A 20,886-nucleotide genomic window follows, 5' to 3' on the forward strand; every position below is an offset into this window, starting at 1 on the left:
GTTGGCTACAGATCAGGTCACACGCCAACTGTGTGCCACGGAAAAATGCAAAACAGGTGTTGTTCCTTTAGCACAGCTTAAACAAAATCTTTTACTCCTGAGACTCGCTTCTGACTACTCAATTTCTGAACTGTTGAAATTTTACAAACCACTTTTCTATTCTAATTCAAATTACTTATATTTCCTCCCTTTTATTCTTAATGATGAAGACTCTCATTGGTGTACTCATCCACAAGTAGCAGCAACTTCCTGCGACATCATTTGTGCCGATGTTTGTCATACGTGAGACTGTGCAGTTGTTGGCAGCAAACAATTCAACTGTGGAGGGCATCACAATTGGGATTGATTATCCTCTCCTAAGCTAAGGTCAGAAACCTTCCAATCACGGAAACTATCCAATGAGGTGAGCACTCAAATTCTTTTATCCATTCCCTACCCAAGGGACACAACGGCCAATTGCAGCCCTACCCCAAACTGGTATCATAGTGAGATCAGTGGTCAAATCTGGAAATTCTGATCCATAATATCATACCATTCACTGCCTTTACTCATTACTCTTTCAAGAGAGCTCGATTTAGTACTGACAGTGCATCTTAGAAACTGAGGCACAAAAGCTTTCAACCCATTACATTTGTGCCTGGCCTTGCTCGATGTGGGAACTATCCCTTTCTCATGTTCTTTGCAGCCATCCCATATTTTTTTCTTCACTAGTATTTATGTAATTCCCTCTTAGCTGCCTTGATTGACTGAACTTCAACAGCCACTTGTGGTAATTTCATATGCTAATAACCTTTTGTGTGACAAACATCACTCCATTTGGAATTATTCAAAACCTCTCACCCCAATGAATGGAGATGTATCTATGAAGGGCAACAGTAATTATATCCATAATAGCTTAGATTGGCCACTGTGTTGTGACACAGTTCAAAAAAGGTTAGGGAAAGTTATCTCAATGACATTTTGTTAAATTTAGGTTTGTGAAGAATAAGAGGTTTTGCCTGTTGTTGATAAAGCACACAGCAGAATGGATATATTAACAGCATTTCCCCATCAGTTCCTTAAGTTGTCCCTCCATACTGATCATTATTCATCCAATAGTCAGAAATATGGGAATGGACTTACCCTTTTGTTATCAATAAAGAGGAAAGGAGATCCTGGGCGGGATTCTCTGATCTTGAGGTTAAGTGTTGACGCCATCGTAAACGCCATCACGTTTCTCAACGGCATCAACATGGCCTCAGGAGTAGCGATTCTGACACCGAAAGGGGGCCAGCACGGCGCTGGAGCGACACACGACGCTCCAGCTGCCGATCCCGGCGTCAGACGGGTGCCGCGGGTTTGCGCATGCGCAGTGGGACTGGCGCCAATGCGCGCATGCGCAGTGGGACCGGCATCAATGCACGAAGGCGCAGTGGCACCCTTCTCCGCACCGGTCCCAACGCAACATGGCGTAGGGCGACAGGGGCGACGCGGAACAAAAGAGGCCCCCAGCGCGAGAGGCTGGCCCCCCAATCCATGGGCTCCGATCGTGGCCAGGCCACAGTGGAGGCCCTCCCCCTTCCCACCAAGCCGCCCCCGGATGCTTGCACGCCGAGGTCCCGCCAGGTAAGACCGGGTTGAACGGCGCCGGCGGGACTCGGACTTTTTGCGTGGCCGCTCGCAACATCCCGGGTGGAGAATCGCCAGGGGGCCGTGTAGAGCAGCCTCTGACTACGCTGGCGCCAATGGCGCCGATTCTCCGCTCTGGAGAATCGGCGGACCAGCATCGGGGCGTCGTCGCGCGATTCGCGCCTGTCCCGGTGATTCTCCGGCCCGGCCTGGGCTGAGAGAATCCCGCCCCATGCTTTCTACTACATTTATAGACTAGCTATACGTGTGTTGCTACTGACACCTGATAATTTACACAGTGGATTAGGAACTTGAACCATGCTTGGAATGTATCTGCTTTCTTCTGTAAGAATATTCTTCAAGTGGTTTCATACAAATGTCAAATAGCCAGCAGAGAAAATGCTCAGAGAACAATGTCAATACTAATAATAATTTACAAAAAATAGGCTCTGATGTTCCATTGATTCTGTAGAACATTAAGTCAATGTTTTATTTACAAGATGTCATTCTGGGCTGGTAAGTCTTTATCCTTAAAGTAAAACAAAATCAAAATACGTAACCTTATCTTTGGGCACAGTGGCCAAAGGATTTTAATGCACCGGAATCCCACATCTTGTTCATTCAAATCCCAAAATAGCAAGTCATAAAATGGAAATTAATTAGATCTGCTAATGGTCAAGAGAGCTTAAACCCCAGCCAGGTCTCTCATGTCCTTTAGGGAAAGGGAAGCTGCCATTCCAATCTTGTGTAATATACACGTGATTCAACATGGTTGACGGTCAGGCAAGCAACACTCCCTTGCCAGTGCCAACTACATTTCAAGTGTTTTTTTTTATTATCAGTCAATTGCTAAAATGTTTGCTGAAGGTGAATATTGAAACATTTGGAAGAGTTGCCAGGCTTAGTGCTGAAGTAATGGGCAAGGCTGGAATACAATGCATCTTTAGTACTTGCTGACAGCACACCGGGTGAACTTCATGGATTTCTCTAGGTTAGTCCTAATTAACTATGTCTGCGTGTCTGAGTGTTTAGTTTATTGGTTATTCTATTCCATTAAACCACCTGAAGAGTATTCTTCTAGGACATAAAGGTAACGGGGTAGAAATTTGGACACACCCATTTTTGCTCATTTCCTGCAGCTGAAGAATAAGGCTCAAAGCGCCTTCACCAAATGAGAGAGTGAAAGTAAATCGCACGTGCCATCTGTGCTAAAGGGCTACAGGCAAGAGTCAAAGGAATGTAGACACATAAAGATGAATGGCTGCATGTGAGGATGTGACTTCACAGTCCAAAGTTGTGCGGGTAGGTGAATCAGCATGTTAAATTGTCCCTTAGTGTCCAAAGATGTGTAGGTTAGGTGAGGTTGTGGGGATAAGGAGGGGATTGGGCCTAGCTAGGGTGCTCTTTCAGAGGGTCAGTGCAGACTCGATGGGCCAAATGGCTTGATTCTGCACTGTAGGGATTCTATGATTCTATGAAATGGCAACTAATTGATAATATTTCTCAACATTCCAAGAAGCGATGTCTGCACATAGTTTAAGAATGCTAAACACATCATCAGGGTGAAATTGGTTTGGGCAGTCCAGAAGATAAAGAATCAGCAACCCATTTTACACCCCCCCCCCCCCCCCCTCTTATGTTCTGTCCCATGAAGGTTATGATTAGCTGGTATTTTTGTCATGCACCCAAATTAAATCATAATGTCAACCATTTAGAAATTGTGCACATCCAGTAAACCTACTGCTGGATCAATAATAACTCTTAGCAAGTGATTTTAGTCATTATTTGGTCAAAGGAAATTACTGTGAGAACATAACTTGCAAGAATAAAAAATAGCCTTTATGATTGCCTTAAGATTTCTTTGGATATTAGAACCCCGTAACTACACCACATGGGCTGCCACGGTTCAAGAAGGCAGCTCACCACCGTCTCAAGGGCAATTCGGGATGGGCAATAAATACTGGCCTATTATGTGACACCCTCATCCTATGAATTCATTTTTAAAAAATCAATAGTATTACCATTAGTGAATTCCCCCACCATCAACATAATCATGTTCATGTGAATGGTAGTATGCCTAATGTGTTTGGAACTTGAAACATTGTGCCTTGCAATAATGTTCTTCAGAGGGTGGGACAGGGGGCTTTGCCATTTAAATATGTAAAATGATCGTTAGATGCAGTTTTAAGACAGGAATCGGAGTTATATCCGTGCACATTGATTTCTGCGGCTTCTTGAAACCAGATAGGGAAAAAAGAGGAGGGGAGAGTGGAAATTGGCAGGCAAGAAAGGCTTTAAATCATAAGATATGACGTGGGCTTCCTTGCCTAATGAAATGTTTTTGCTCCCATGACTTGTCATGAGAGTGTAACTTCACTGCTAAGTGATTATTTCCAATATGCTGGAGTTTTGCTTTTAGGAATTGCAGAATTTCCCAGCTATCAACCTACAGATCACCATCAGTTCATTATTCATTTTAGCTGAGGGCCTATATTTTCTGCCCACCTACTCCCCTGTACCTAAATTCTCCCCCCTCACTTACTCCAGTCTTTACAATCTCCCCCTTGCATCCTCCGTTCTCCACATTCTCCGCTTTGCTTCCTCCAGTCTCCATGCTCTCCCCCTCACACTCTCCTCCCCAGCCTCTCCTATCCTCCAAAACTCTCCCCTTTCCTCTCAAAACTCTCATACCCCTCTCTCCTTCCAAACTCTCACCCTTCTCCTCCTCCAAATTCTCTCCCTTTCCCTCCAAATCCTCTCGCCCTTCCTCCAAACTCATTACCCGTTCCTCGCACCAAACTCGCCTCCCATTCCTCACTTTCTCCAAATTCTCTCTCATCTGCCTCTCTTCAGACTCTCCCTTCCTCCCTCATTTTCCTGCAGTCTCCAGACCCTGGGCCTCGTGGACCTCTCTAAGGCTCGCCAACCTTTTTCTAGGCCTTATCAACTATTTTATGGGCCTCCATGGTCCTGCTCCCATGCCAACTTCAAATTTTTACAGGGCCTGCAGCCATCTGGGATGGCCACTTACAGAATACAAAATGGATGTTTGCAAAGACTATAGGGAAATATGGACAACGTTAGGAAAGCAAGCAGGCACCTAGCCTGGATGCGTATTGAGAAGGCAACTCCCAGACGAGACTGTCAGGCAATTAACATATTGATGGCCCATCTCCGGGAACAAAGGAATAACAGTCAAGTAACTGATACTATAGCAGACAGCCCGGCACCAGAAAGACACAAACAAAGCAAGGCCAATGGCCTCCTAAGACATGCCCAGCCATCAGAGCGCCCACCCCTTTATTGGTCAGGATCAATACGAGTGATCAAGATACGGCCCAATTAATCGGGGCCAAGTTCAAGGCCCGCCCAAAAGCGTGCAAAGCCCCTTCAGGTATAAGAAGAAGCCCCCGAGAGAGACTCGGCTCTCTAAGCTGAAAAACCCGTCCACCAGCTGCACCAGAAGCAAGTAAGTCCAAGGTTAACGCTTGCCATCAGACAGACGACCTTAGCTGTTCTCCTGTTACCTCTTCATACCCAACAGCCTCAGATCCGAACAACGGCCATTGTTCCTCTGACTGAGTGGGCACCCGAAGTTAAGTATAGGCGTTAGCGTTAGAGATAGTTTAGTTTGTGGTATTTGTGCATGAGTAGATATTATTGTGTGTGTAAATAAATAGTATTGACTTTGAACTAACTAACTGGTGCATTGGTTCTTTGATCAGTATTCGGGTTTGAACCTTGTGGCGGTATCGAAAGATACCTGGCGACTCTAGAGCAAACATAATTAGGATCAAGGAAGGCGACCATATTGACCGCTGTATTTATAACCAGGTAAATATAGCAACAGGCCACCCTGGAAAATGGTACTTCTGGTTTCCAGCCTGCCCTTTAAGCGGAGATCTTCAGTTGGTGATAGGGTGGAGGTGAAGTGGGGTTGAATTAAATGTGCGAATTGGGGGAAGGGTGGAGCAAATTACGTCAGGAGGGTGAGGAATGTGCGGGGGGAATTAAAGGGATGAAATAAAGGATGGGGTGGATTAAGGGGAGGCAGCTTGAAAGGAGGGAGGAAGGAGAGAGGTAGTGAATTAAGGAGGAGTGAGGTGAATTAAAGGAGAGGGGTGAAATAAGCCAGAGGAGGAATTCAGTGGCAAATAAAGGGGAAAGGGGGAATAGGTGAGGAGGAGAATAAGGGGAAGAGGGATAATGGAAGTGGGGGAAGGGAGGGGAGAAAGAGGGGATGGGGAAAGATAGAGGAGATTGGGGTGGAGAGATAAGAGGGAGTGAGAGAGATAAGGAGTGGGGGAGGAAGAGAACCTCTACATCCAGGGGGGAGGGTGCATGATTTTCCCTGAATTTTTGAAAAGCATTTAATCCCTTTGACTAGGCTTTTGGTCATATGACCTTCTATTGCCTTATGGTGGCTTACCCTACCTGAAACATTTGACTTTTGAAAGTTTTGGGGTGAGGAGATGTGGCGGGGGGGGGGGGGGGGGGGGGGGGGGGGGGGGGGCAGGGGGTGGCAATTGTTCAGCAGTGGGTGGTGGCAGGGGAGGAAACTGCTCTGTGGTTTGATGGAAGAGAACTACTGCAGTCTAGGGGAGGAGGGTGTGTGGGCATGGTTGGGGGAGGGGTTGGATGGACATGCTGCTGGGTAGGGTTGTGCTGCTCGGGTTATTGGTTATAAAGGAAGTCATAAAAATAGCTCATTTAAACAAGGTCTTCTTTTTCCAAGGTAGCTCAATTTTATGATGTATGAAGCTAGTTCAATTTAGAAATATGGAAAATAAATTCTATGATCATTTTTGGTGTCCACATGCTGGAGTGATGTTAATTGTAAATGTTTAACTGATGTGGTTCGGGGCAATTGAATACATTGATGTCAATTATGGTACATATAATTTAAAAGATAGCTAAATGATTGGCTTTGAGTGCATTTTATGACAAATGATAGCTAAATGATTGTTTTGGAGTACAACTGATGTTAAATGATTGTTCCTGAGGGCAATTGGTATCCAATGAGTGCAAATGAATGCTGTTGAATGCAAATGATGTCAAACTTTTCAGGGATGCGCGCTAATATTTACAGCCTCCTCGAAGAAGATCCCTAACCATGGTGGACAAGGTCACCACAGCTTCGTATTTCCTCACTTGCAGCTCCTTCCGGGGAACTGCCAGTGACACCTGTAGAATCTCACAATCTGCTTCACACAGGTGCATCTGATTGGTGATGAATGCCATTTTGCCAGCGAGAAGGAGAGGGTAGCCAAATTTGCCGCTCTTGTTGCTTTCTCAAAGCTCCAGAGAAACATAGATTGTACACGGGTGGTCACCAAGATGCTCTCAGGGCAATCAGCAGGATTCACCAATGAAGAGAGATCCCAGTGTTCAGTTGGTCTGCAATCACCAAAATAATCATCATGTATGTGCAGGCAAGATGGTTAGGGAGCTGCCACGATGCAAGTATGTTGCACCAATTCAGAGTCCCTCAGATGCTTACATCTTGAAGCAGAGTCAGCAGTCAGCTCCTTGTTAATAACAGTTACCCTCGAAAGACACCTCTGCGGAGAACAAGAACTGATTCTTTGGAAAGGTACAAAACAAACAACATGAATATAAGATTTGTAATTGAGGAAGCAATTAGGATGCTGAAGATGTAATTGGAGAGTATGGACAAACCTGAGGACATAGTTCAGCGCTCAACTTCCAGGGTTTCCTGGAAGAATGGAAGTCTGCTGCGCCTTACAGAACATTAAGATGGATCAAGGGGTAGGAAAGTGATGAACAACCTACAACTTCAGAGGCGATGAAGACGCAATAGCAGAAGGAAGACCGTGTCAAGGGCACCTGTAGCTGCACACTTACCTGCCACAAGTGCTGGGGGCGGCCTGATTCAGGCATGTTTCAGTTAATCTGGCACACCCCACTTTGCCCTCCCTACTCATGAGAACACAGCAGTCCCATAAATAACATTCCTCTCCCGGACACCTATTACTTGTTTTTAGCTCTTGCCGTACCATTCTTCAAAAGACAGAAGACCACTTGGCAGGAGGCAAGCTAAAAATTAGGGAAGAGGGAACAACAGGATACATTTTATGATTAGTAAATATTAAACAGAAATGTGAAAATCCAGTGCAATACGAAACATCCAAGTGAATAATATCCATATGCAGCTACAAATCCTTTTTAAAAAACTTTTTTTACTACTCCTGCATGATAAAATCCCAATGGCTTCAGCAGTATTGGCAGCAAGTTGTTCATATCCCTTTCCGGACTGCTCAGATGCTCTTGTCTGATCTCCTCTGGGCATTGGAGCTTGTGAGGGCCCATTCAAAGTCTGGCCCACCTGCACCTGTTCCATTGGGACAAAAGGCAGCTTGGAATGTGGGGAGGAAGACCAAAGGATCAGGAGTGGAAACACTGACCAGAGCACCCACTGCCATGTTATCTTTCCCCATCTTCTCTCTCATGGCTCATCCGCTCTTCCATGCTCATCAAGAATTGGGAATATTTTGCTGTTGAATGGCCAAGGTAAGTTTTAATTCACTTCTCAATACGTTGGCAGGACATTGGGTGAGGCCAGCATGCACTTGTTATTCTGATGTGTTTGATGCTCCATGTAGGTGTAAGGCAAATATCATCAGAAAGGCCAAAGACATCATAGTTCTCATGCCAGAGATGAACCACTCCAATCTCTCTCCAATTGTGCACGGTGTAGCTAAAAATGCTCACAGAACCTCACCCATTTTCTTCTGATGCCGCACTGTAGTCCGCTTTATCAATGACTCCTGTGCTTTAGCATTGCATCCAGCTGAGCAGAATCTGGAGAACCCTGGGTACCCAGATGGGTATTCTCCATCGCTGTCCCTGTCTCTAGCACCTGGTCCTGCTCATTCGTGATGTGTGCTTTTGAAGGATCTGTCTCCCACCCACCGAAAAAGTGTGTGTATGTGTGTGTGGAGGGGGGGGGGGGGGGGGGGGGGGGGGTGGAGATCCCATGGTAGTCCTCAAACAGCTTTTACAGCATCGGGATTCCGCATTCCGATTGTCCTCACCCACACCAATGATGCGGGGCGTTCCCACCATGAAAGGTTGGGAACCCCATTACAATTTTATATAATTAGCAGGCTTCCCCACAGTTAGGATTCTGTCCCCGACACCTCATTTACAACAGCTTTTGACAAACAGTGACCTGGCAAAGAGAACCCACTGGGGTGCACAGGTAAGTACTGCCCCTAAGGAGAAGAATAAATCTCCGGGTAAAGTGTCTTTGGGTGGAAAGTGAACAATGAGAATTTTAAAGAAGACATCAGAGAGATTGATAAACGTGAGGTACTCAGGAAAAGACAGTGCAAGAGAAAGATCTGGCTTGGCGCGAAAGCCACCATCATTGGCAGAGGGCAGACGCAGGTGATGGAAAGTCAGGTGGAGTGTTTTTTTGGGAAGATTTCACTACCTGTGAACTACGTTGCAGTCAAAGTCAGAATGTCAATGAAATCAGGTAAAATTCAGAAAGAGGTTCTGTGTTGAGAGTCTGAGGAGCGAGGCACTAAGTTCAAAAGTAGAACCTTAAAGTTTACAATCTGTGAAATATTACCTGAGCCGTGTGCAAATTGGCATCGGGCACATAAAATTAGAAAGCTGAATACATGGCTCTAAGACTGGTGTGGGTTCCAGTTTGTGGAGCATTGGCACCAGTACTGAGGAAAATGGGACCGGTGAGAGGCTAGCAGCAACGCCAGGTCAAACTCCCGGTTCCCACGCCGGAAATTGCCAGAGAATGGCCGGGACCCTGGCCGCACATGTGCACGCCAACGACCTGCGGCGGTCGCACCGTACAACATGGCGCCGGCCGTGCGTGGACCCGACCCGCCATCTGTGACCCCTCTGCCCACCCTCTAGCCATCCCCGACCAGCCCCCTCAGAATCATTACAATCCCCAGACACCCTCATCCCAGCCAACAAGGTGGCACTGGTTGTGCTGGAGCCCTCACATACAGCTGATGGGTCAGCTGGGGTCGGAAGGCACTGAGGGGGGTGCCCTGGGGCGACACCTATACGAGCCATGGCACTATGTTCAAAGTGGGCTGTTAGCGGTATGTGCAGCATGGCTGCCCTGCCGGCTGTGGCAATCGTGTTCCATGCCCATTCATCCCAACCCCTACAGACCACCTCTTGCCCACCCAGCTACTCCACCCCCAGCACTGGCAGAAGCCCCCCAGCCAGCGGCACCACTGCCAGAAAACTATGGTGATGTTGGACACCTTCGGTACCCCCTCTCTCTCCTTCAGAAGCCACGATGCTGGTTTCATGATTTCTAAAAGCACAACTGAACGGCGCCGTTGGAAACTCGGCCTATTGAAGGCTGAGAATCGCGGAGATCCTGGAGAATACTGGATTGGGCCCGCCAATGATATGCAACCGGTATCTACTATATGTGCATTCCCGTATGCATTGACGCCGCTGTCGAGGTGGAGAATTGCAATTGGGCGTCAAATCGGCGCAGGCTACGATTTTGCCGTCGGAACCGATTCTCCACCCAATCGCCTTTCCCGGTTTTGGCGTCGCCCAACGGAGAATCCTGCCCAAGATAAGAGAGAAAAGTAGTAATATGGGTTGCACGGCAGCACAGTAGTTCTGACTGCTGCCTCACAGCGCCTAAGACCTAAGTTCAATTCTAGCCTTGGTTGACGGTCTGTGAGGGGTTTGCACTTTCTCCCCGTGTCTGGGTGGGTTTCCTCCGGGTGCTCTTGTTTCTTCCCCCAGTCCAAAGATATGCAGGAAAAAAAATGACCCTTAGTGTGCAGGTTAGGTGGGGCTACGCTGATAGATGGTCGGTGCAGATTTGATGGGCTGAATGGTCACCTTCTGCACTGCAGGGATTCTATGGGTAATGACGTTCAGAGGGACAGAAAGAAAAAAACCTCAGAATGCACCAAGAATTAAGGTTAAGTGTTACAAAACTAACAAAAAGACAAAACGAAAGACTGAGCTAGATTCACTGTTTTTGAGACTACGTGGGGAGGATTGCAGTGTTTTATGTCAAATAAATCGCGCCGAACCCTCACCAATCCTGCGACCAGTGAGGGGCTATCAGCCACGCCAAGTAAAACTCATGGCTCCCATGATAAAAACGGCTGGAGAATGGTCGGGTCTGTGGCCGTGCATATGCACGACGACGACCCTGCAGTGCTCGCACCGTAATACATGCGCCGGCTGCGCATGGGCCTGATCTGCCAGATAGTGCCCCCATGGCCACCCCCACCAATACCCCTTGCCCTCGTGGAAGCTCCCTTGGCCAGCAGCATAGCTCCCGGCCCAACTGTGGTGGCACTGGACAGAGTGGTTTCCGACCGCTGAGACCGCACGTCAACCATGCGGTCGGGAACACGGCCCATCGGGGGTGGAGCATTGGGGGAGGGCCTTCAGGTGATGTGTTACTGCCATCCCAACGGCATGCAGCGCGCAACACAATGATGCCATTTTGGAGGCGGTGAATGATACAAAACCTGCCGTCCCCGATTTCGCCGTCAGGGGGGATTCGCCACCCGATCGCCGATAACGAAATTGGTGTTGAGGAATGGTGAATTGCGCCCTCTGTATCTGAATATGTGCAGCATTCATAACAAAATAAATGAACTGATAACACACATTGAAGTAAATAAATAAGAATTGATAGCAATTACAGAAACCTACTTGTCGGATGACAATCATTGGGCCCCTGAATATTTAGGGGTATATGACATTGAAGAAGAAAATAAACTCGGCAAAGATGGAGGGATTGCACTGTTAATCAAGAATGGCATTTGCAATAGTTACAGGTGTCCTTGGTTTAGGAGTTCATGATGTAGAATTGATTGGATGAAGATGAGGAATACTAGGGGAAGGAAGTCACCAGTGTGAGTGGCCTGAAGGCCTCCTAACACAATGTAAGACAAAGTATACAAGGAGAAGTATTGGGTGCATGTGATAAAGGGTCGGCAAAAATCATGAGTGATTTTCATGTACATATAAACTAGAAAAAGCAATTGGCAGTTGTAGCCTAGATTAGGAGTTCATAGAATGCATTCAAGACAATTGTTTAGAGTAACATGTTCTGGAAAAAAAACAGAGAGAAGTTATATAATATACTTGGTATTGTGCAATGTGCAAAGATTAATGAATGACCTCAAAGTAAAAGCACCCCTAGGTAGCAGCGACTACAATATGATTGAGGTTTCGATCCAGTTTGAAAGGGAGAAAAGTGGGTATTTTAAACTTAAATAAGGGCAACACTGTAGGTGTGAAATCTGAGCTAGCTGAAGGCTGGGATACTAGACTAGGGGAGAAATCAATAGAGAAGCAGTGGCAGATATTTAAGTGGATATTTCAGAGTAATCTGAATAAGTATATTCCTACTATAAAGAATAATTCTAAGGGGAGAAGCCATCATTTGTGGTTGACTAAATAAGTTATGGGAAGTGTCACAAAGAATGCTAATGTTGTCTGTGAGCGTGTCCCAAATTGGAACGCCCGGTTCGTGGGAGTGAATAATTTTGTTTTGCTTTGGTGTGGTCCGGTACCATCGGCTGGAGGGCCTGTGGGAGAATGAACATGTGGTCAGTGGGAGTGATGGGTCAGTCTGTATGCCATTAACAACTCACCTGAGACAGGTCCTCCGGGTGGGGTCCAGTGGATCCTCATCTCTGCGGCATTCGCTGGCCTCAGCATTGGTGACTGCTCTCTCCTCAGCCACCCCCGTAACTTCCAGGGCCTGTTCCTCAAAGGTCATTAGGATTCTTATGTCCGGCACTCCTCTGCCAGTCTGGGCCCTCTGCCAATGATTTTGGGAGAGCTTCTCCTGTGGAGACACAGATTAGTCATCGATAGCCACACGTGCGGTTCACAGTGGTGGTGGTGGGGGTGAGGGGGGGTGGTTAGTGTGAAGGGAGTGTTGGGGCGAAGGGAGGGTTGGATGGAGAGAGGGGGCCATGAAGGGAGGGGGATAAAGTGTGGGTTTGGAAGGCATATGGTGGGTTGGTGGGGGCTGGGCTCATTGGGGGCAGGGGGTGGGTATCAACTCACCTGTGGTGCCCAGTGACCTCCTTGCGGCACTGGAGGCCAGTCCTCCTGGTCACACTTCCCGAGCTGATGGCCGCTGCCACTTTATCCCAGGCAACATGGCTGTCCTGTGGCTCACCCTTAGGGACCCTCGGCGAAACAGGAGATCCCTCCTGACCTCAACCACATCTAGAAGCCTTCCCAGACCCACATCTCCAAACCTTGAGGCCAGTCGTCACAAAGTCATGGCTGTGAGCTGAGTGGGGTTGGCTGTGCAAGATCTGGTTAAGTGCTGCTCAACCTTGTTAGTGGAGGGTGTGGGAGGGGGGGAGCACGGTACTGGTGAATTGGCTGATGAGCCTTCATTTGCGGCCTGAAGCCTGTGCAACCTCATTAAGTGAACCAATTAACGTTGAATTGCATTGTCAACTGAGCCGAGCAGCAGGAAGCTTGTGGCAGTTATCATACTTAGAATTCTTTCCAGAGAATTGCGGCCAAATGTTTTACATGAAATAAAGGTGCATAGGACAAATTGGGCTCCCTAGTGCCTGTTTTAATGATGCACTCAGGGTTCCAAAATGGCAGCCCCAGTGTGCAGGCAAGCTTCTTGGTTGGATTGTGCTCGGTGCCATGTTGGTGACGGCCTGCAACACTCATTTGACACCAGCAAAACCTTTCTGCAGTTTAATGCTCGAGCCTACTTGCTCCCTTGATCTTGCACAGCTGAGCGTGCATTCAGGAACAGGATGGATCCTTGGCCAATACCATCTGAAAGAATTAGCGTCTGTTTAAAGGCTTTTTTAAAATTTCATTGGATATGAGCGTCATTGGCTTGGCTGGTATTTGCTCCACGTCCCTAATGGCCCTTGATAGTAGTTAAAAATCAACCATATTGTTGCGGGAGGTAAGGAGAATAGATTTCCTTCCATAAAGATTATTAGTGAACCAGAGGGGTTTATAAATGACAATTTCACAGTCACTGTTACAGAGCCTAGCTTTCAATTCCAGATTTTGTTAATTGATTTTAAGTGCAATTAGCTGGTGCGGTGGGACTTGAACCCATGTTTCCAAATCATTAACCTGATCCTCTATAATTATTAGCCCAGTGACATTACCCCTAACACCACCGTGTCCCCTTAGGTTGCACTGGAATTGCCTGCACATAGTGGAGGTGCCATCTTGCTGTGAAGACAGCACACATTGGGCTAAAACTATGGGCGCTATGGAGCAGAAATTTGCAGCCTCCATACTTAATCCCTCCTGATTTCTATTTCCATTGACTTCAATAAAATAAAAATTGGGAGATATTTGAAATTAGCTGTTGATTTGTTATCACCTGTTTTCACTATTGCACAAAGTCAAACCCCCCATGGCAATAACCTGGCAGAGCAGTCTGCTGTTTATTGTGGAACCTGGCTGATTCTCATTCCATTGAAAATTGGCCCTTTTCACTGGCTGTTGAAAAACTGTTTGCACATTGCCTCTCCTACTTGATTCATTAGATCTCTGACAAATGTCAAGAATTTAACTAACTCGGGCCTACATCATATCCACTGCCCACAGAGAATATTCCAAAATGATAATGTCTCCGATTACACAAATGATAGGGTTAAACTCTGAGTTATTTTGTTCAGATCAAAATTCACAAGAGTTCAGGATTTTGGGACAGATTTATAATGAAGGTGATGCCACGTTTATTTTGTTTCTCAGAATAACTTATTTCCATTTACCTTAAATGCATAACGATTTCTTTGTATCTAATTGTATGGCTCAGCAGTGTGTTTCTGGTAAAGGAACCATTCGATTACTTCGGAGCTATAGTAGTTACATCTTTTATGACACATACTGAAAAAATCCCTAGTAAGTGACAAAATGACTTCTTTGATTAATAAGCCTAATTCAAAGACATCTCAACCTTGGTTTTATCCCCCCCCCCCTTTAAAGTTAGGCGTTTCTTTGACACAGCTCTCGCCAGGCACACTCGTGATCCAGCACAATTACCAGAATAATAATTAACAAGCTTTCATTTATTTGAGATGAAACAGCATTTTATAGTGAAGTATGGAATCGCCAATGTGATCGGCCAAAGTGAAGCGTATGCATTTCTTACACCTCACGGCACGCAGTGTGCAGCAGCCGCTTGCATCGACCCGACTGTAAAGGGCTGTATAACATTGAGTCAAGGACAGTTAATGGATGCTCAAGCACAAACAGAATGCTCGAAGCATGTCAGTAAAGACTAACCTGGGGCAAAAACATCAAAATGCAGGTTGGAGATTTGACATTCCTCCCGGCTCTCTTTGCCTCCGCAGTGATTTTGAAGTCAATATCCTTCTGTTTTCTGCATGGTATATCTGATGTGTGCATACAATGTGTATCTGATTGAACTCAAAACGTTATTGCTTAAAAAGCAGCTTTTAAATGCCTTTTGTTGTGCTCTACTCAGAGATAATGGAGGCAGTTGTAAAGATTACCATAGCAAAACAACTGCTTCATATTTCAAGGTTATAGGAGCAGAGGAATAGTCGCCATAAATTTGCAGAAGAAACATTATAATAGCTAATTAATCAAATGCGGTATTTTTCACTAAACTAACACTGACAGTGCTGCTAGTTTGGAGGATGTTTTTTCCTGAAAGCAATATAAAATGTGCCAATATAATAAGAAGCTTCAAATTTTGAACATTTTGTTCAAATATTATGTTATTTTGCCTGTAAATTGTAAATAAAAGTGTTGCATATGCCACAGTAGTTTTCCCTCGAATGACAGTGAACGGGGGTAGAAACTTGAATCTGGGGGAAAGATAATCTTAAGCCTGTCCTAGGGTCCTAACCCAATTTCATCACAGCAGTGGGTGGTTGAAATCACAGAGAAATTACATACATCATCATTAGAACTTCACTGCCCTCTGTTTTCGCACTGAAGTTGACTGAAATGGTTTGCCAGGATATGTGCATTCAATCTGCAACTGACTGAACACAATAATATTATGGCCCATAACCTCCTGGCTCCCCAGCATCGCATTTAGGAGGTACCCCAATGATGCGCTGGGGAATCCCTCCAGGAGTTTCCCATGTAAGGGTTTACTCGGCAATTGCTCAGAGGCGCTAACTTCTTCTTCACAATTGCGCTGGGCATGAGTTAAATCACTAGCTTCAGATGGTTCTGCCAGTTTTACCCTGGTAGCTATTCTTTTTTTTTTAAATTTAGAGTACCCAATTATTTTTTCCAATTAAGGGGCAATTTAGCGTGGCCAATCTGCCTACCCTGCACATCTTTGGGTTGTGGGGGTGAAACCCACGCAGACACGGGGAGAACGTGCAAACTCCACACGGACAGTGACCCAGGGCCGGGATTCGAACCCAAGTCCTCAGCGCCGTAGGCAGCAATGCTAACCACTGTGCCACCATGCTGCCATGGTAGCTATTCTTAACGAGTTAGAAGAAAAAACTCACTTCTAATTCCAGAGTAACTATTTAAAAAGCCCAGACCCAGCCTTGCACGGGACATTCCCCACACATGCTGCTATATTTGTGGGAATATGTTGTTACGCTTTGCCTCGTATTCCAGAATGGTATGATGGTGTGATGATCAAGAAACCATCAATCTTTAATTTGAAGCAAAACTGATTTATTGAATAATGATTAAATTAAATTGAGTTCACAAACTCTACTGAGCTGTAACAATTAATAAAGTAAGACAGAGTCTGTTAAACTATATGCTATGATTAAGTATTAACTAATGAATGCCACGTGCTAATTCTCTTTAACCTAAATTGGTCCTTGAGTTGTGATCTATCTCTCTCCTCTCCTGGCTGATTCCCTGGATTCCCTGAGTTTTGATATTTATACTGGGAACTGGTGGTGCCCTGTAGTGTTTGTATTACACTGAGATGCAATAATTAACCCTTTAATGTTATGCCTATATATACATCATTACACTTGTGACCCCCTGGGGAGTCACTACACCAAACCCACCTTCCCCCCACCCTGGACTGAGCCCCCTTCCCATCCACCCGCACCCTCTCCCAGACTGACCCTCCCACCAGACCCCACCCCTTCCCAGACTGACCACTAACCCTCTCCCTCAGACAGACCCCGCCCTCCCAGACTGATTACCCCACCAAAACTGAATCCCCCCCCCCCCCCCCCCCCTCCCTCCTGGACTGATTCCCCGGTTTTCCTCCCAACATTGCCCCCACCATCAACCTCTTTGGTATGACCACACCCCCTCTCATCTGGCAGCAGCCCCTCCAGTCTGACCTGACCCCCTCCCCACCCCTTAGGTCTGACCTGGTCGTCCCCCTGCTGCTGTGCGGTCTGTGAATCCCAGTGAGGGTAAGTCCGTCGAGAGTGAAAATCAGCCAGAGGTTGCCACTTTGAGGAAGTGGCATTTGTTCACAAATGCAAATTGTGTAAAGAGGCAGGACTGTATGAGTAGCCATGAATTGGGGTCCTGTGAAGTCAGTTGGCCCCTAACAGAATTTTAACCAACTCCATCAACACATATTTTACGATACATACAGCAGCTTATGTGAACTGGAAGGGATTCGACTTCATCAATGTTCAACTTGTGCATGTTTACTACAGCAGGATAACGCACTGTGTGCCAGTTTTGCTGGCAGCTATGACAGTGCTTTTATTCTGTGACACTCATCCATGCTTCCACTTTTCCACAAATCCAGGAACAGCAGAGGATGGCTGCCATGATGAGGACAAGGGATATCCCTTCCATCACTGATTGATAACACGTCTGCACAGCTCCATGCCTGAGGAACCCAGGTACAAAGAAAATCTGGGAACCACCAAGACCATACCGTTGGGAGTTTGAATGGGTGACGTCTCCCTACAGGGGAGCCTGATCAAAGTACATTATTGTAGCTTGCTGTATCCTGCACAGCTTGACCAAGCTTAAGATTGGAGAATGCACAGCAACAAGAAGAGGCTTCATTAGATGAAGAAGAATTGGATGAAGGCAAGGCAGAATGACAAAGAGAGTGTGGACTCCAGCAAGCAAGGCCAGGGAGCAGTTATAAAGTCAGACAAAGCCCGTCCGTATTAAGTTCTTTGTTACCGGTATGTGGAACCGTGGTTAGCACTGGGACTGCGGCGCTGAGGACCCCGGTTCGAAACCCAGCTCTGGGTCACTATCCGAGTGGAGTTTGCACATTCTCCCCATGTCTGCGTGGGTTTCACCCCCACAACCCAAAGATGTGCCAGTTGGGTGCATTGACCACGCTAAATTGCCCTTTACTTGGGAAAAGAAATAATTGGCTACTCTAAATTTATTTATTAAGAAGTTCTTTGTTCCCAATTCATCACTCCCTTGATTTTGCATTGGAGAACATTGAAACCATCAGACAAACTCCTTGGGTGGGATTCTCCGTGTCAGAAACGAAGTGCTGACGCCGGGACTGAATCGGTGGTCCTCTAAAACCCCGTTCCCCGATCAATCCAGCGACCGTTAATGATCTAGAACCGACGGCACGTGGAACATGATAGATTCCAGTGGAAAACGGTGTCTAATTCACCAGAATTCGGGTTGACGCTCGAGAGGCTGACAAGCTGCAGTCGCACATAAGCACTCCGCTCCCCACACACGCCAACCCAGCCAACAAGGTGGCAGCAAGGAGAGCAGCACCATGATTCATTGACGCTGAGCTGGAGACCTTACTCGACACAGGGGAGGATAGGCGGACTGCTCTGTACCCTGGGGTGGGGTGGCGGTTGCCACCCTTAGCGGTGCACCGGACCTGGGCGCTGGTGGGAGAGGTTGTGAATGTCGTGGACAACCCTGCCAGGACAGGCCAGCAGTAGCGCAAGAAACTGTTCGACCTCCTCAAGGTGGCCAGGGTGAGTGGACTGCACTGTGCCCCTGACATTAACCCCGTTCCAAATACCCGTAACCTCAACCCACCTACACCAATAGAGGGGGCAACCGAAGCTTCACCCTGCACCATCTGCCAGCGCCCATACTGGCTGCCATGGCTGGATGCGCTGGCCATGAAGTCCACCAGCTACCCACACCCTGCGCTGCATGTGTAAGACTAACATTTTGTGTTCTCTGACTCTGCCCCCCACACTCCCCCCCCCCCCCCCCCCCCCCCAGCCAGCCCCCAGGAGAAGGCGGCACACAACCGCCGAGAGAGGTAGCAAGCAGGAGGGGGACTGCCAGGCCTGCCGGCTCTCACTGCAGCAGAGCAGCGGGCACCGGACCTGGTTGGTGGGCCCAGGGAGAGGGCAGTCACCGGGGTGGAGGTCAGCATCGGGCGAGTAAGGGAGACCCAGCTGAATTGTGGTTCCCAATGTCACGTGCGTCACCACCCTCACTCCCACATCCACCACCAACCCTCCATACGCATACCATCCTCACCAACTTCCCCCCACCCCCCTTACTGCCCCCCCCCCCCACCACCCCCATACTACTCGCTCCACCCGCCACCCCAACCCGTGGTCTAATCATGCGTTATGTCTTGTGTCTTGCAGGATCACCGGGTGGTGAGGTGGGCCCTTCTGGTACCGCCCGCATCCAACCACAACCCCAACCCCAGGAGAAGAGCAGAGAGGAGGAGGAGGACACAGACACGGACAGGAGCCCTCGATTCTCAGTCGGGGTTAACCCGGAGCACCATTCCGGGGATGGCACTGACTTTCCATCACAGCTGTCTCCAACACCTTCCATCGTAACAGAGATATTCACCTCGGTTGGGCAATTTAGTGAAGAGGTTCTATCTGGTGGGCACCACACACGTGCTGTGGTACAACAGGTGGAGGTAGGAACCCCCGAGGGGTCGGACGGTCAGAGGGCAGCCTGAACCCAGGAACTAGCTGCCATCTGATGGGTTTCGGGCTTCTGGCAAGGGTGCTCCCATCTTGAGCGGAGATGCAGCCGCAGAGCCAGGGAATACATGAGGGGGTGTCCGCAACCATCCAGCACCTAGAGGTGCAGTTGGAGGAATCAAACCAGGGAGCAGGGCATGATGCCTATCCCCTGGCCACAACCGTTACCACCCTGCTGCCTCCCCAGGCCTGAAGGAAGCCCCCCCCCCCCCGGCTCCCCCCCCCACCCCCATACCCCCCAGCAGCACGGCCAGCAGCCTGTTCGTGTCCTACTTCTTCTCTCTCCATCATCAGCAACGCGGGACCTGTTACCCGATTGCTGAAACCACAAGTGAAACTTCCCATCACTAATTCCCCCTGGGAGAGGCGGCGGAGCATCGCGGAGGTCCCGGAGAATACCGGGTCGGGCCCGCTAATGATATGCAAACAGCATTTACTGTACATGAGGAGTAGAACGCCGATGTTGAGGCGGTGGAGCATTGCAATTTGGCGTGCGCCCAGCACCTGCCACAATTTTGGCTTCACGACCAATTCTCCGCCCAATTGCCTTTCCCGATTTCAGCATCAGCCGCGGAGAATCACGCCCCTTATCAAGGATGATATTCCGACAATGAAGACTGTGAAGCTGTAATCAGAAGAAACTCATAGACCAAAGATAAAAATGAAATCAAGGTAATGATTTTAATTCCAAACACAATGTTAAAGCGAATATTTTTGTCAATCACTGGTCCATAAACTATTATAAAGAAAAAATATTATTTTTACTGCTTCTACAAGGAGCTCAGACAGTGGTTTCGGCAGAATTGGGTAAACTCTGCTGCTCACGTGGGGTGCTTATGACCTAATGATTTTGAGGTGCACAATTCTTTGATGGCCCGACTGCAGTCAACTGCGCATTGCCTGCGGAGGGAGGCTGGCCCAGCCGGCTATCTGGCACTGTGAATAGTTGATGAGATTAGCTTTTAGCCTTAGTTGTAGCTCATCTCTGTGAAAGTGCTCTGTAGGAAACTGTGGAATTAACTGCAAGGAATGCAATTGGAGACTACCTCAGCTACTCTTCTACTGTAAGCGGCTCAAGAATACTTCAGTTTAAAGAAAGAAGAACTTGCATTTGTATCGTGCTTTTCAGCTCACCAAGACATCCCAAGACACTTCACAACCAATGAAGTACCTTTGAACTGCAGTCACTGATGAACTGCAGGAAATGCATCAGCAAATTTGTTCACAACAAACACCCACAAACAACAATGTGATCATAACCAGATTATCTGTTTTTGTGATGATGATTGAAGGATAAACATTGGCCAGGACACCAGGCCCTTCTTCAAAATAGGGTCACGGGATTATTTCTGTCCTCCCAAAGGGACAAAGTATGCAATAGTTTAATGTCTCACCCAAG

At 47.5% G+C, this 20,886-nt stretch overlaps 1 long non-coding RNA gene across 1 annotated transcript; it reads left to right on the forward strand.

The window, feature by feature from the left end:
* The first annotated feature begins 325 nt into the window (after nucleotides 1-325).
* Nucleotides 326-19,367, forward strand: LOC119973421. The gene is made up of 3 exons (XR_005462309.1): nucleotides 326-403; nucleotides 17,333-17,723; nucleotides 19,134-19,367. It is a non-coding gene; the product is annotated as an uncharacterized LOC119973421 (long non-coding RNA).
* Nucleotides 19,368-20,886: the final 1,519 nt, after the last annotated feature.

Source organism: Scyliorhinus canicula, chromosome 1, assembly GCF_902713615.1.
Source record: "Scyliorhinus canicula chromosome 1, sScyCan1.1, whole genome shotgun sequence".
Lineage (NCBI taxonomy): Eukaryota > Metazoa > Chordata > Chondrichthyes > Carcharhiniformes > Scyliorhinidae > Scyliorhinus > Scyliorhinus canicula.